The following is a 17936-nucleotide window of genomic DNA, read 5'->3' as shown; positions in this document are numbered from 1 at the left end:
TATACATGTTATAGGTTAATGAACGCGTATTACTTGTGGGGAGAGATATTAGACAAAATAATGCACGCGTGCTGATGTTGTTGCGGCAAATGCATGCGCCCCGAAAGGAGGAGTGCATTAGACGCATCAACATCAGCTATCATTGATTTACATGTACAGCTCTCTTCCCTAGTAAAAGTGGCACAGTTGTGATTTTACCCTTTCGTTGGTAAATAAACATATCTCGAAATTGGAACAAGCAAATTGAACAGAACAAACGGCATTTGAGAGCTAAGACTGCGCCCGTGACGTTGATGTAAGCATTATGTCACAACGGTATACTCTAATTGCCATAGAGGGCGCTTTTCACTTGCACAATTTTTTTTGAGACAGGCTGTATGTCTTGAGTTTCAATTTGAAAATAACAAGGTACGAACAATTTCATTGAACACGTGTATTAAATTCTCGCTATTCGCAATAAGGGCGCCGCCAGCGGTTTGCGATGTAATCGTGATGTATCATGGGAAAAGGTCGACATCAAGTCCGCGCAATACGAATATTACCATGCTATTACATAGGAACACGTGACAATATTTTTTAGTTTGTCAAAATAAAGGTGTTACACGCGAATCGATACTCAATAATACTTAATAATGTGATTTGAAATGTGCACAATTAATTTTTTCTATCGATTTGCGTGTAATACCGTTATATTGACAAACTAAAAATATTGTCACGTGTTCCTATGTAATAGCATGGTAATATTCGTATTGCGCGGACTTGATGTCGACCTTTTCCCATGATACATCACGATTTTCCCATGATACATCACGATTACATCGCAAACCGCTGGCGGCGCCCTTATTGCGAATAGCGAGAATTCTATGGGTATTTCGATCCAAGTCATAAAAACAGATGCTTTAAAATAGGTAAAATACATAAAATAGCCACCTATCCGAATTTGGGAACTATTTTGATATTTTTGGTATTATCAAAAGCGAAGAAAAAGAGAGACAGCGTTGCTTGTTTTATTAAGGTTATGTATTGTAATACGATGTATTGTTGGTTGAAGCAGCAGAAAAAAATTAATTCACAGCATCTTGCGAATGGTAATGAGCTTTAGCGAAAATTGCGTTGCTCAATTCATAGCGAGCGTGTAGAAAAAATTTAAGGTGGTACGAAAGGCAAAATCAAGTTGCTCTGATTGAGATTAAAATAGACTTGTTGCAGAGAGAGATGCAAAATAATCGTAATTCCAAAATTTGAGCCAAATCCGACAAACGGTTTTTGAGATATTGCTGTTGAAAGATTCTTTGTATTCTATTGTTTTTGCCAATATATTGATGAAGTTAATGAGGAAAATTGGCAAAATGTGCTCATTAATATTAATTTTGCCAATATTTTCCCAATATTTTATGAATAAACCTTCATACTACTTTTACCTTTAAAATTTTGACCTGAAACTTTGCCAATGTGTCTCTATGACCTAAACCTTTAACATGTGATTTTTTTCCGCCCATCTAATTTGCATATTTGCATAATTAATTAGCTTTAAGTATAATGCTAATTAATTATGCAAATATGCAAATTAGATGGGCGGGAAAATCACATGTTAATGGTTTAGGTCATAGAAACACATTGGCAAAGTTTCATGTCAAAATCATATAAAATAAAAGTAGTATGAAGGTTTATTCATAAGATATTGGTATAATATTGGCAAACATGAATATTCATGAGCACATTATGTCAATTTTCCTCATTAACTTCATCAATATATTGGCAAAAACAATAGAATACAAAGAAACTATAAACATGTATATCTTGACAACCGTATGTCCGATTTCCTTCAAACAAAAACTATTTTGCTCAGTGTATTTAGCTTAACTTATTCAATCTATTCAAATGGTTCTAAATTCAGTTTCTGTTTTCCAGAAACATCGTTTCGAACCCCCTTAAATATCACAGATATACTTTTGTAGGTCCTGTGGTTCTTGAGTTATGTTGTAAAGAGGGCTGAAACAACAACACTTTTGTTTAACTCATTAACAACAATAAATTAAGCAAGTTTTCAAAGTATATGATTTTTAGAATGAACTTTTGCAAAACACCAACGTGTTATTTTTTAATAATATATTGATTCAGATAATGAAAATCGACTTTTTTGGCTGCTTCGACCAACAATACCTCGTACACCGTTAAAGACTTGAAAGAATAATGCGATAACCTGCGTCAATACATTTGAGTGGTATCCAGCTTTGGGTTATCTAGCTTTTGATATAGCCTACGTACTATTAGCAGTTAGTGTCTGTCATTCTAAAACAACTTTCTATTATGTTACAAATCAAAAAGCACATCTCCGTAAACTAATGGATAGTTGCCCCAGTAAACACAAAAACGTTTTAGAAGTTATATTTTGGGTTTTGGTTTACGTAAAAACGTTTTAATAACAATAAAATGTCGGGATATAGCAAGGTCATGAAATCGTTTTAAAACGTTTTGTATGAAAACACACTACAACAATATTTTTTAAAATGTCATTGTAAACTATTTTCGCAAACATTTTTGGCCAAATATTTTGTCAACACTTAAATAACAAAAAAATATTTGCACCCAGCAAACACAGAAATGTTCTTAAAATGTTTTTTACAAAACGTTTTATAAACCAGACATTTAAATGTTATTAAAATAACATTTAAATGTCGGGTTATATAAAGGTCCTGAAAACATTTTAAAAACGTTATTGTAAATATTTTGGGCAAACATTTTTTGCAAAATATTTTTTCAACCCCAAAATAACATTATGTTTAGAATGATTTGTACCAAGTTTTCTAAAAAATTTTAAATGTTTTCTGTAAAACATTTGCGTTTGCTGTGCAGTAAATTACCAACAAATGTTATTTAATGTTATGAAAACGTTTTATACCATTAATGTACCCTTTATATAACCCGACATTTAAACGTTTTCTGACATCCTTTTATAACCTTTTGCGAATGATGTCGAAAACGTTTTGTGTTTGCTGGGTGGTTATACTAGCTAGCTTTTTCTCTATCCCGTTTTTCTCCCTTTAGTTATTGTAAATGATACCATAGCAATGTGAGAATTCCAAGGTCATTCATTTTACAGGAGTAAAATGACTATTAAACCGAAGTGTCAAGAATATTAGAATATTGATATTCATCAGCCGCCACTCTGGAAGCTCAATGGTCAGGTTTATCGTGTGATGAAGGTTATGTTTTGTTGCTAACAATGTAGGGTGGATCTACAATTACAAATATATATTTTCGTAATATAGCCTACTGGATCCAATAGAAAGCTCGAGGGGGTAGTTGATAACTTGCCCTTCGGTAAAAAGGGTATACCTAGTGCACGATAATGGAAGAAAGTCATAAGCAACTCGGCTATTGATTCTGATGGTGAACAAATAGCGCTCACAAATAATGGCCTTAGGTTCAGTTTGAGAACATTTTACAAGTGACAATTGCAGCTAGGTAAAAGCTTCAAATGCATGTTGTTAGTCTTTTTGATATATCTAGTTTCATTTTTCTTACACTGTTTTACCGGTGAAAAGTAATAAATTCAGCCCATGGCGGTCTTATTGATAGCCACACTAAAAGCGTAGTTTTAAAGACATGTCATGCACTTTTAAAACTGAAGTGCATACGAATGTCGTTGAATAGTTGTAAAACGTGTGAAAAAAACCCCACATTATGAACGGGTCATTACGTAATAAGATTATTGGAGTCATTTTGGAAGTGCTCTATTCATGTTTTAAATATATTAATTGAGTAGGGCAGAGAATACTAATCAATATGCCTTTTGTTTGAAGCTTATTACGGTTTTCATAATACTTGCATTTTAAATTGCTTTGTATTGTATTGTTTTTATCAATACAGTTAATGAATTAATATGACTTGAAAGTGCTCATTAATATGTAATTTTTGCCAATATTGTGCTAAAATTCAATGCATAAATGTTCATAACATTTTTATTTAACAGAATATTGGTTTCAAACTTGGTCAAAGTGTTCTTAATGACTTCTTGTTAATTCTAATTAATTAGCATTTATGTAAATTACCTCATTAATTATGCAAATATGCAAATTAGGGGGCGGCTTCACTATACATTAGAACATATTAGAAACACTTTGACCAAGTTTCAGGGCAAAAGTATGCAAAATAAAAGTACCATGAACATTTATGCATTGATTTTTAGCAAACTATTGGCAAAATTACATATTAATGAGCATTTACAGTCCCTTTAGCTCATTAACTATATTGATTATTGATAAAAACAATAAGATACAAAGAAAATATAATTTGATGTATTATGGAAACCGTATGTCCGATTAGCTTCAAACAAAAGGCATATTGATCAGCATACTTTACCCTACTCAATCGAAGCATTTCCTAATTTCTAGAAAATGCATCCAATACCACCTTAAGTGTATAGTGTACGTCAAAAACAGTTGTGACAATTGTTGCACAGTATGCGGAAGCCCTGCCCCTGGCTAACTAAACAAAATCATTTCGAGGCTTGAGAACCAGAAAGCCTTAACTCACAAAGGGATCGGCTTTCTGGCTCTCAACCCTCGACTTTTGTTCAATTTATTTATTGCCGTTGTCTTTATCAAACTACGTCCAGCACAGACAAAACTTTTTAAAAGAAAACTTTTAGATATTGTGTTAGTAGGTATAAAATGGTTTGATAATATTTCAAAGACATTTTTGAAAACTTGCTACTAAATATTACAGCGCAATGTTATTTACATATGTCTGGACAAAATATTTTGCATAAAATGTTTGTCAAAATTATTTTACATTAATATTTCAACAATATTTTTACAATGTTGTTGCAGTGCTTTTTCATATAAAACTATGATCTTTAAATAACCCGACACTTGTTATTAAAACGTTTTGACCAAAACCGGTTTATAATACGTTGATAAAGTTTTAAAAACATTTTTGTGTTTGCTGGTACTAATAGTAGTGGATCTTTAAAATAAGTTTGACCTGTGAGCTGTGCAGAGGGAATACGGACAAATGCATCTTTGCTCAATGAAAAATGCAAAGAAGAGTATAAATCACCTACCTCACACGTTAATCCAGGTAATTCAGGCAGGGTTCTGAAAATAAAAGAGAAATAAGATTATAGTTATTATTGAATAATAGTGCAGCAATGATTTTGAAATGAGGCAGGGTAGAAAAATAAAGTTAATAGGTTATGTTTGGAGGTATATGTTTCCTTTGACTCAGTACATTTTTTCTACTCATAAAGTCGGATGTTACAGGGTTGATCAAATTGTTAAATACAAATCAGTTTTTATGTTGATTTAAAACCCTGTTTTGTCCAAATGCAACAGTGGGCATGGATCATATACATGTATCTTTATATACATATTTCTACAAATAAGGTGGATCGCATTTGTTGCATTTACATATGTAACAGTCTTGTCTACAATTACTTAGCGGCACATGTGAGTACCGCGTGTGTCGAATTGCCTGCGATTGACATCTCTACTTAACGGAGCAGAAAGCGACAACAACTTTCTATTTTGCATTTGTTAAGAGTTTGTTAAACCAAGTCAGCAGTAAATGCACCACTTATAAGTAATGAAAATGACAAAAACACTGTCCAAATCATCATAACATAGCACTCACGTAAGCTTATCATACACATACAGAATGATAATTCAACTGAATTTTTTTTATATTAGCTATGATTTAAAGTGCAGCAACTTCAGTAACCACTTGCTTGCACAAAGGCATTGGTAAATAAAATTAGTAGTCATGTTTGGACTGTACACGAATAAAATATAATCTACAAACACTAACTGCGCTTTTCGAAACTTTCATACTATGACTCTCTTTTCTTGATTTATATTGCCTGATTTATAGACAAAACACTTGACCCGTTTCAAATTATTTGTCATTTATAGCGTTCATTGTTTACGTTCTTTGTAATGACGTGTGTGCGCTTAAAATCACGTGTGATTCGGTGAGAATATAAAGAATTTACAAGAGTAGCTTAGAAATAAAGGATAAGTCTAATAGAAAAAGTTGCTTTTCATAGTTCATAGTTCATAGTTATTCTATTTCCATCATTAAGAAACATACAAAATAGAAAATAACCAAATAAGATGGAGGAGGTACAATGAAAGGCAATAAGCCTGCAAAATGTTGACCCCCATACAAAACTGAGAAAATACTACAGGATGTCCCTGAAGGTTAAATACCACTAATAGGCCTGGGTGATACATTGAAATACGATGAGTAACTATTTGTTTTCATGGCATTCGAAAAGACTGCATTAAAATCGCTGAAATTGATCAAGTTATATAGCCAAAAAAGTACTTTTTAGAGTTTGATGCTTCAAAATGGTACATTTTCTCTCATTATATGACATTTTTGATGTAATAGTACCAAAATTCATACGCACGGCTTCGGTTTTTAGTAAATAGTCGCCCTATCATATTGTAACTTTCAGCTTCGAGGGCGCACTGTCATTTTAAGGTGTTTACGGTTCAGTGCGTTAAAACAAGAAAAGTCTCAGGTCAACCTGTGTTGAATTTTTGATCATTTGGCATCTAAATCATATAGTTTCACCTGATATTGGTGGCATTGAACTGTGAGAGTTCTGAATATGAGAAAATTCTACCCGAAATTAGGCATTTTCCCATTGAAACCCGTGTAATACATAATTAGTGTAGAACTGTATCGTCGGAAAATGAATTGTTTTTGTTAGGATTATATCGGCTATCACGTACTTTTTTGAATTTTGACAATTGACAGCTCCGTTTTTGATATGAAAGAGTTTTACGAAATTACCTCATTTTCGGCCCGTTCCACGGAGTCATCTGTCAATGACAATAAACGCCTCAGACGCCGATGATGCACAGCGATAAGCACTCCGAATACAGATCATCGATTGATATTTGAATCCGTGGAAAGGTTTAAAAATGAAGGAGTTTTGTAAAATTCTTATACTCCACGAACGGTGTGGTCAATTGTCAAAATTCAGTATGTGATAGCTGATTTATTTCTCAACCCCACCAGTTATTTAGATATGTTTAGTTGTGGCGATAAAATACCCAAAGAATTAAGTTTCGAACGATACAGTTCTTTCAGGGACACCCTGTGCTTTATAAAAAAACTACAAAAAAAAAAACCCCAAAAACACCACAAAACATATTTACTAAAAAACAGTACAAACATGTAGCAATCAAGCTCAATAAACTTACAATACAATAGCAGTTTGAATCAACAAGATTATAGATTATAATTTTTTTCATATTTAGTGACCACAAAAATTAAGCATTACACTGTCTGAAGATAAAGGACTAGATTTCTTTTAAATTGACCTATTGTTCTAGCAGATTTTAAATACAAGGGTAATTCATTCCAAAACTTGGGACCAACATTATGTATCGGTAATTGTTGGCATTACCCCAAAGGAGCAAACCATAATTTAGATATGGTTGTACTAATGAACAGTATAATTGATACATCAAATGCTCTGGTAGACAATGTTTAACTTTGTTGAGAACACCAATGTTCTAGCACATAATTTACATAACTTATTCATTTAATTCTTCCATGCAAAATTTTCATCAATACATAAAAAATTGGCTTCTTTATTCCGAGTAAGTTTAAGTTTACAACCATCAAGGAAAACAGCATATCTATCGTCTATATTTCTAGTTTGAAAATGCGTACCCAAGAACATTTTTTTTTGTATTTAGAGATAGTGTATATGCCTTGAACCAGTTGCATACTTCCTTTAGTTCATTATTTATCGTTGTACATAGTGTAGCAATATCTTACGGGAGATATTCATCATTTTCTACCCCGGTATCCAAAGATTTATCGTCGGAATATCAAATCGTGCATAGCACATAAACGTGTATCGATCCCGGGTATTGATTTAGTTTCCCTGCTGTACAATGTAATTATTTACCAGGCGATGTCGATGTGTGGCGCTTCTTTATGCCGATGATCTGTAGCCTACATAACATTCCAGGGCAAAGACTTCAAGGCTATCGAGGAGTCACTAACAGATATAATAATGTAACGGCCTCTGCACTGACGTTGGTCGATCCAAAGTAGCGATTTATAGCAACTGCGACTGGTCCTACCATCTGCGGCACGTGCTAGAATAGTATGACCATTACTTGATGAGGTTTACTCCACTTAGAACCTAGCGTAGTTTACCACCCTGACTCACCAATGCGTTGATGGTGTACGAATGCTACTTACATATAGTTTATAGCTGCAAACGGAAAGTCAGACAGTCCCGTATTTTCCCGACTTTTGTTAACTGAGTCATTTTGAAACTTTTAGTCAAATATGCAATAAAGTTACCGAGGACTATACGATATGGCATCCACTTGAAAAAAAAAATGGCTCTTAAATGATATATTGTAATTTGCAATGCTTTCAAGGACAACTTCATGCTCGCTTGACATAGCAGCTTTTAATGTTCTTTTGAGCAGCACGCATTCCCGGTTGAATAACCAGTACGATCGTGAAGTAGAAAGGAGTCAGAGATATCTAGTGTGTATTTGACCTGTCTTTATTACGTACATTTAGCCCGAGGGGTTGAAGTGAAACTGCGTTCATTGTGTTTTCATTTCAGTTGTCTTGATGGTCATTTCATTTAGAAACGAAATAGTAAAAATAACAATTGTCAATGTCTAAGTTCGACAACCTTTGTACAATTGCCTTGGTTTAAGTTGCTGTCGCTTTAATATTGCTGCACAATAATTATATTACATTTGATCGGTATGTAAATTGTTTTTATATGAACAAAAGTGTAATTATTAAAATTTAATATTTTTTTAATTTGTTCTTTCTTTAATCATATCTTTATCTTTGTTGTTTCTTGCGTTTCTCTATCATTTGTTTCCTTCGTGTTTTCTTCTCTTTTAAATTTGTTACATGCCATTTCATTTTTTAAATAATATGTATGAATAAAATGCATTCTGCAAGAGTTCTGCCTTCTCTTACAAACATTACAAATGTAAAATAAGCCGTAAACTTAAGGATTGCTACGCTATACAGTGTATATTATTACATGTAGGTTCATGTGATTTGATTTGCTTAATAACTTAAAAACGTTTCCAAAATGTTTGCTTTAATGACATTGTTCAATGTTCCCTTCATAACGTTTGTGGCAACAATTTACATAATATCAAAATTAATAGGTTTTCAACCCTGGTTTTTTGTTATGTTTACACATGTCCCAAATTACACCCAAATTCGTTGTGCTTGTAGGTCAACAGATTAATTTCGACTGGTATACAGTAAGCCTAAAAATTAAGGTACCAGTTATGTTCACCCACTGTAAATCCTAACCAAAGACAGGTATGTCATAATTGGAACAAGCAGTCAATAGCTGCGTCTTTTAGCTCGAATCTAATACCTCATTCGTTGAAATCGTTCAAGAAATAAAGACACGACATCCAAAAACCCAAGGAAGATGCCAATTTAAAAGTTGCAGTTTGCTCCATTGTAAGCCCTATTGATTTGTACACAATGCGTCCTTGAACAAGAGAACTAACGCCGTGCTTCCATTGATTAGCACGTTAAAACTAGCGTCGTGCTTTCATTGATTAGAATACAAAATTGCAACTTTTGATTTCGTTTCTTCCTTAGGTTTCAGATCACTGTTTCTTTAATTCTCAACCAATTTCAACAAATATGGTCTTAATTCAGAGCTATAAAGTACAAGTAGTGACTGTTTGTTTTAATTTGGACATATTTGTCTTTGTTTAGGATATACAGGGGTGAACATAACTGGTACCTTAATTCTTTGGCTTACTGTAGTACGACATGAAGTCATTACTACATTATTTCGGCTAATAATGGACAGAAGCCATTCCTGGCAATTACTAATAATATTATTTCAGCATTTTGAATAAAGAAGAACAAAATTAAAATTTGTTGGAAATCGTACATTATGGCTTTAATGATTATAGGTGTCATCCTTCAGATGGTCTTTTCATATAGTGCATTTTACAGTCCCATCGCTGTATAGTACACTTCCAAACATGCATCCATTATCCATGGAAACCCTAGATTTCGCCCATTCAATGTAAATGTCAACACTTTCTAATGTTCTCACAATAAATAAAATCAACAATAGCAAGAGATAGAATTTCGTGGCTAATGAAGTAACTACGACAGGTTTAGATTCCGATGACATACCATATAGAGGCCATTTTGCTGGTCCACGGTATGTAGAAATGATTTGAGCAAGTGCGTACCATGAGTGGAACACTTTAAGTTTTTGTCAAAAAAGCAACTGACCACCCCCAATTTTAGCCTTTTGATTATAACTCAAGAACGGTATGCCGCAGATAGGTACAACTATACTTTTTCTGGATCGTTATGACCAGGGGAATTATTTGTTGTAATTTTTTACACAATATGACCAATATGAACCATGTTGTATGAAATTTGACCCTTGCTTACCCCTAGGGACATTTAAAACAATTATCATAGCTTATTGTTTTCTACTCATGTTGTCTGATTTAGAGACGTCGATTAATAGTTGATTTCCGAGGCTGTAGGATACGCTCTTCTTCCAACTAAACTGATAGGAAGAGGATCTTTTATATACATGATAATGCTTCTGTATCAATTAGTGTTTCTTCCTATACAGATGTACAGCCGGATGTTATTCAAATAGGATATGTAAATGATACACAGTGTGCTTGTATGTTGAAGTTTGTCAAATCTATTCACCTTTTCGGTATATCCCGGAAGCCTTTAGCAAATTCTAAGCGGACATCACCACTGCGCGTTCGTCTCTTGTCGGGAGAGCGCAGTGACCTTGTGAGCATTGACAATTACGTATAAGCCAAATCAGCATTGAAATTTGCAATGCATTGTGGGACATATTTAGCACTTTTTGGACACTTTGCCCACTGACCTATCAGGTAATAGTTTTTTTGCGCGTACAATTACTAGAATTCAAATTGTTTAAAAAACGTTATTATTTTATAAATAATTATTTGAAATATTAGTAATGATAACAATATTTACAATAATAAATAAATGAATAATATTTGCAGCAATTTTCCCGATATAAGCAGAGGTCAACGTGTCCCAAAATTGCTCTCAAAAACAGGAAGTTGCAGTGGTGATTGGGCCTATTGTGGGTAAAATTTGTAAAAGGCTTTCGGGAAACCATACTTTTTCTGAATCGTTATGACCAGGGGAATACTTTGTTGTAGTTTTTGACACAATATGACTAAAATTGAAATTTGAACCCTGTTGTATAAAATTTGACCCGTGCTGACCCCCAGAGACATTTTATTTTATTTTTGTAACATAGCTTATTGTTTTCTACTCATTTGGTCTGATTTAGAGACGTCGATTAATAGTTGATTTCCGAGGCTGCAGGATACGCTCTTCTTCCAACTAAACTGATAGGAAGAAGGTCTTTTATGTAAATGATAATGCTTCTGTATCAATTAGTGTTTCTTCCTATACAAATGTACAGCCGGATGTTATTCAAATAGGATATGTAAATGATTGATACATAGTGTGATTGTATGTCGAAGTTTGTCAAATCTATTCACCTTTTCGGTATGTCTCGGAAGCACTTAGCCAATTCCAAGCGAACATCACCAATGCGCACGTTCGTCTCTAGTCGGGAGTGCGGAGTGACCAGGTGAGCATACGTATAAGCCAAATCGGCATTGAAATTTGCAATGCATTGTGAGACATTTTTTTGCACTTTTGGGACACTTTGCCCTCTGACCTATCGGGTAATTTTTTTTGTGCGTACAAAATATTATTTAAAATGTTTGACTAGAATTCAAATTATTATTTTATAAATAATTATTCAAAATATTATTAAAGATAACAATATTGACAAAACTAAGTGAATGAATAATATTTACAGCAATTTTTCCGATATAATCAGAGGTCAAAGTGCCCCAAAACTGCTCTCAAAAACAGGAAGTTACAGTGGCGATTGGGCTTATTATTGGTCAAATTTGTAAAGGGCTTTCGGAAATAACCAAATGGTAGATTCCTGTACTCTAAACCAGAAGTAACATATTCATTTATTCAATGAATCAAACTATCTGTAAATTATCCCCGTTGGCAGAGAAATTGTAAACACAAATTGTATAATCAAATTGACTTGCCTTACAACAAAAACAATAATGTAAACTCTCTATTTGCCCTTGTTGTTGAGTTTCAAGCCCGCGGGATTTCAACTGCACTTAGTTGGTCAGCACATATTATTTTTACGTGGCAATATTCACTTTGAGATATCAATGGAGCGGGTTACAAAGATGCAAATATTAGTATATGCATTATTTTTGGCAAAATTGATACCATGAAAATTATTAACCGGGCTATTGTTGTAAATTGATTTCAATTGAAATTCAAAACCTCTTGCATTATTTAATTATGATTTCACTGTTTCAATGTAACGTGGTTCAGCAGAAGGAAACCTAGTTTATTGTACCCGATATCTCTCACAATGATGTCAGTGACAATTCGTCTTCATTTAATTATGCTGAGTCCATTGTATGTTTAACTCGCACCTGTAAGACTAGTGTCTTTTTAAAAGAGCGGTAATATTATTGTATTCAATCAATGACTCTACTGTACAGACTGGTTCTATTTTGGTTAAATCGTGTTCCTAGCGGCAAGTTTGCGTAAAAGTTGGCAACCAGCTTATTTTTGTTAATTTGGGTATGCTGAACTCGAATCTCCTGCCTGTCAATGAATATTTTGAGACCGTAAGCCTTAAAAGACCCCCAAATGACCCCACAGGATCGTATAGGGGGCAAAAATCTATTTTTATTTCAATAACACTTTCAAACATGTCAAATTGTGCTTCTGGCCCCGCAGATCCCAGAAATGTAATGTTTGTGCGTAAACTACCTATCGTTGAGAAGTTATGTGGCACAAAAGGTCGATTTGCATGTTATGTATGGGTCAAAAGTCAAAGTTGCTCCAATTATCGTAAAAGTTGACGCCAATTGTTCGCCTAGTTTAAAGGTTTCAGAAAAAGCAAACTGACAACCAAAAAGCAGAACCCAAAATAAACGAAACATGGAAAATGTAATTTTACAAGCTAGGCGAGCGGTGGTTTGAAAATGATATTTAGTACCTGGGTACCTCTTCCATTGCCGTCTTAAAAGTTTGTAAGATATTGTGGGACATATTGTATTAAAACAAGGTATTGTTCGTTGGATGAAATACACCAAAAAGACTTATTGTCCATTTGATAGCACGAAAATCAGAAGATGGACAAGCAGACAGAGAGACAGAAATACGGACATTAATTTAGATGGACAGATTCAAAGGAGATGCTCCCGGGAGGCACTCAATTTAGCAATTTTCTCTGCGGGAATTGCTCTAACAACATTCCTAGCTATTGATGTTCTAGTTATATCACGCCTCTCTTGGTTTACATTTCCCTATACACATCCCTAAGGGTTTATAGTCATGAATGCTTTACGAATCGATGATGAAATAAAATGATTGAAGGAAATAGGTCGAGGTCCCGTTATCATCTATTGGTTTTTAAATTAGTCGTCAATGAAGCAGACTTAAAAGTTGTACCCATTTAGAAGCGTGCGGAAAACTTTAATAGAGTTTGACATTTAGGTCAATGCAAATTATCGAATGCTGAACATATGGCGAAAATAATCCACAGTATCCAGCTACATTCAACATGCACGTATTATAGAGGCCAGTGCTAATGTATGCCCAACACAAGTTTGAACTGTATTTGCTAAACTTATGTCTTGTGGTAACATCCATAAACCTACGAGTATTATGTTCAAATTAAAATTACCTTTATTTCATTCTTGTGAAGCATAATACCGGCGTTAGGTGATACAAAGTTCGTTTGCGTTTGATGATCGTTTGGAAAGACAAAGATCGACTTAAATTGACATACAATTTATTTTGTAAAGCAAAATCGACCGGAAGTGTGCTGAATGAATAGTTCATGAAAGCAAGACAAAATTTGGCTGAGCAGAAATCGCAATTTGGTAAAAGTTTGAGTAACCTGCTCTTCATCTCTGAATACGATGCGGAATTCTGCTGAGGGACATGATGGTAAAACAAACAAGCTGAACTTATTATCAGAAGCATAAATTTTGCCAAACACGTTCCGCAAGGTGCCAGGAGAAAAACATCTTAAGCAGATGTCCCTAAGGAATCATATAGGGGTCCTGAAAGTATGTTGAAGCACACGAAAGTCCCTTTGCTGAATATGTGCGTATAAAGTTAGTATATCTGAATGGCATTTTAAAATAGAGAGACTATCCAAATGTTTTAACCGACAATTCGATCTTCTTGACTTTTGTTCTAGTTTTCTAAGGGCTACATGATATGTTTTAGTGAGTACGCAATGTAACTCATTGTTATTTACCTATTAAATGGTGACTATTACACTACCGATGATTGGCATAGCAGCGTAAAACATTTGACTCAAGTGACAAAAGTAAAAGGATTGCACATGTTAACTTGCATGTTAAGGCCATTATTGGGTACAAACAAAATAAGGAAATGATGTAAGGGGAAAGGTTAAAACTAGAAGAGGGAAAACAGATGAAAGGGAAGAGAGAAGAGGAAGAATAAATAGACAAGACAGCTGAGAAGGAAAGATAAGAGGCGCGAAAATGTATTTGAGGAAATTTTACACGATTTCGCTAACGGAAATACGGAAAATTTAATGAATATTAATATAATATGTCCACTATCAAAAGTGAAGAGTGCTCAATGCCGAAGCAGAGCGAATAATATAATATAAATACACGTATTTTTACATTTAGTTACTACTCTGAGTTTCACGCTGCTCTAGAAAATTTAATGAATGTATACATTCATTTGCTCTCAAATTGTAAATGTAGTACCGTATGTGTTCATTTAATAGTCGATTTTCCTGAAACTTTTTGTTTTGTTTTTTTCCTTCGATTAAAACAGAAAGGGTAAACTACATTCCTGAACACACACGATTTATTCTGCAAGTACTCATATTACTCTACTTATCCTCTTTTTCTCCAAATTTCAAACATAAAGTATACGGCCTTCCGATAGTAATCCACAAGTGGCACATTATCGTATATCTAAGTGGCAATTACGTGCTCCGTGGTTCCTCAAGCGTGACACTTTTGCCCTGCACTACGATCTGATATTGAGTCCACTAGCAGATAAAATATACCAAATATAAAAAGAGTTTTTCAAAGCGATATTGAAATATCTCCTTGTTTTAAAAATTAATATCGATTCGATTTATAAGCTCCCAGGTAAGAATGCAGTATCTATAGCGATATTTACTCGTAGATACGTTATACTGTGGAAGGCGACTGATTCAAAACACTTGTCTTCCGAGTGAACAGACAGGTATTGGTTATATTATTTTATTTTATTATACTACGCTTTTACAAGCTGCGGGCCAGTTTTATGTCCAAGATAATATCCCATCATTTATTGTGTACTATGTATACTATGAATTTGTTTACGCTATAACGCTTTGTTCTTATGACCATTCATAACTTATATTGCACTTATAAAGCATGGTTGAACATAGAATTAGATGCTTTGATGTCGAGGTGCTTGTATTGGTCAGTATAAACAAGAGTAATATTTGGAAATTTACCCCGCACTTGCATATTATTGGAGCATTGAAAGGGGAATTAAGGGGAATTAACACGATGTAAGCCCCATCCAACTATTAAGTAACCTGTCAGTAAAGTGTCCTCAAATGACAAGAATTTCAGGTTTGCACCTGTTATACCCTTACATCATGTTGTAATCATGTTGGTGATCATGTTGATGATTTAAGACAACAATACTTGTCGTCTGTCGACACTGTTCAATACCCTCTACGACAAGCATTTCTACCTTCACAAGTAATAACGAAGTACCTGCTATGTAAATTACTCGTAGATACGTTATGTTTACTTTGGGAATAGACTGATTTAAAAACACCTGTCTGAAAACGCAGCAATAAGATATAGGTATCAGTTGTGTTATTTATGTAGAGATACTCCGTTTTGATTTGGGTGGACAGATTATTTTATCCTGAAACAGCTATGAGGTAAACCCATGTTGCATGCCTTGTTGAAGGTTATATAGATGTATCCGTCTTTTAAAACACACGCGTAATGTGACATCTACATCTACATGAGCAGTTATAGAAGTAACTTCATTAATATTTATGCACGGTTGTGAAATCGCGGTGAGTGACTTGTAAAAGAATGAATGTGTGTATTTAAAGTACATTATAATTGATATTTATATTAATATTTATTAATATTCATGTTTGCGGAAACCATCAAGACAGATCCGGTGACTGGCTTAAATGGAAATATTTAAAGCTAGAAAGTACAAAAATTGTGAGAAAATGTATCATATGAAATTACTGCGTCAGTCCATAATGTTTTTGAGATTTTATTTTTGCATATTCATGTTTTTTGGTTGTTTGTAGTTTATCCATATTTTGCATATTCTTCATTTGCGTCATAATGTCATGTATATAAATAACCGAACTTATTTTCTGGGAAGATCCTGTTTCTGGAAAACGCACATTGCTATTAAAGTTGTTGTACCACATCACATTACCTATACATTACAAACTCTAGCCATTAAAAATATTTTGCAATAACCCCTGCTTGCTTTCAGGACCTCTTTTAAGGTTCGATGTGTTAGCTTGAAACTTTCGAGCGGTAGGCAGTTGCTGTCGCAGGGCCTTCTTTACGGAACAACATTCGTGAAGCACAAACCATTGATAGTTTCAGAAATGCATTGAAAACGCATTTGTATCCTCTGCAATAATTTAAGTTTTAGTAATTTTTAATTGTTTGTTTTTTCTTTTACGCTTTTTCATGTTTTTGTCCGCACATCTGGAAACAGAGCTATATGTGCTCAAATGTAATGCAATATAACAAGTCAGTAGGTCAAAGGTTATCTTTATTTTGATTGAAAGACATAATGCCTTGAAGCAACAGAGGCCAGAATAGAAAACATCCTGTCAGCTGCAGGTAATTTTACAACTGACTAAAAACCAGTAGTAAGTAAGTTCTAAGCTCCGTAGATTTAATGCTTTTGCACCAGAGGGCAAGAGAGGCATAAGACATTAGAACCTACTATCTATGTCCATATTACTTATCTTTAGCTCTTTTTTCATCTTTTGATTTTATTAGATGCATTTATCTTTCACCACGTATCACAAGGATTGAGGCGCAAAATATCGTTGGTAGCAAGATTTCTGCACAAGAACCAGTCATAGAAATACGTATCAATAAATACATCCGAGTAACTTAAGTGGACAGGGCAACATGCAGAGTGGAATTGGTTTTTTTTGCATAGCACAAGATGTGTGGTGATTACCACGAATATAATCTTCTTATCACAGCGCTGGTGGAAGATTGTCTAACTATCTGTGAGATCTGATAGGTGTTTCACTCAGGAGGGAATGTCTAAGATTTAAACTAAGAACTAAAAAAACAACAAAAAAACAACAACTAAGAACTATAGAGATGTAAATGGTAATAACATCTAAACGTGATAATTTGATGGTGTAGAAATAATGGGGAAGAGTTCACCCATAATGTTATGCCTGTGGATATCAGGTGTAATACATAATTAAAACAAAGAAGAAAAGGAAAAACAAAATAAGGGAGGAATAAGTGCATTGGGAAAATTGTCCTTCATGAGCTCTATAGTACGTTTTCCGTTAATGGGTTTACCTGCAATAGACAAATTGTTCAGTCAAGATATTTATCGACAATCAATGTATCGACACCGATGACGATGATGCTGTCGATGGCGATGATGATGAATATCATTATGATGATGATGAAGATTTATGATGATAATGATACCAGATAATAACGATGAAAAGAACACGCATTGACTTTGCAAAGTTTGTTACTGCAGCTTTTTAGTTTTTGTGTTATTTTAAGGGACACAGCAAATTA

At 34.0% G+C, this 17936-nt stretch overlaps 1 protein-coding gene across 2 annotated transcripts in view; it reads right to left on the bottom strand.

The window, feature by feature from the left end:
* LOC140151558 (G-protein coupled receptor 54-like) overlaps positions 1-17936 on the bottom strand; it is a 191755-nt gene that overhangs the window by 87729 nt on the left and 86090 nt on the right. For both annotated transcript variants that reach the window (XM_072173945.1, XM_072173944.1), the window contains exon 2: positions 5069-5102. The gene's annotated coding sequence lies outside the window, so the exon portion shown is untranslated. The remainder of the gene's footprint in view (positions 1-5068; positions 5103-17936) is intronic.

This window comes from Amphiura filiformis, chromosome 4, assembly GCF_039555335.1.
Source record: "Amphiura filiformis chromosome 4, Afil_fr2py, whole genome shotgun sequence".
Lineage (NCBI taxonomy): Eukaryota > Metazoa > Echinodermata > Ophiuroidea > Amphilepidida > Amphiuridae > Amphiura > Amphiura filiformis.
This window is presented reverse-complemented; position numbering and strand designations above follow the sequence as displayed.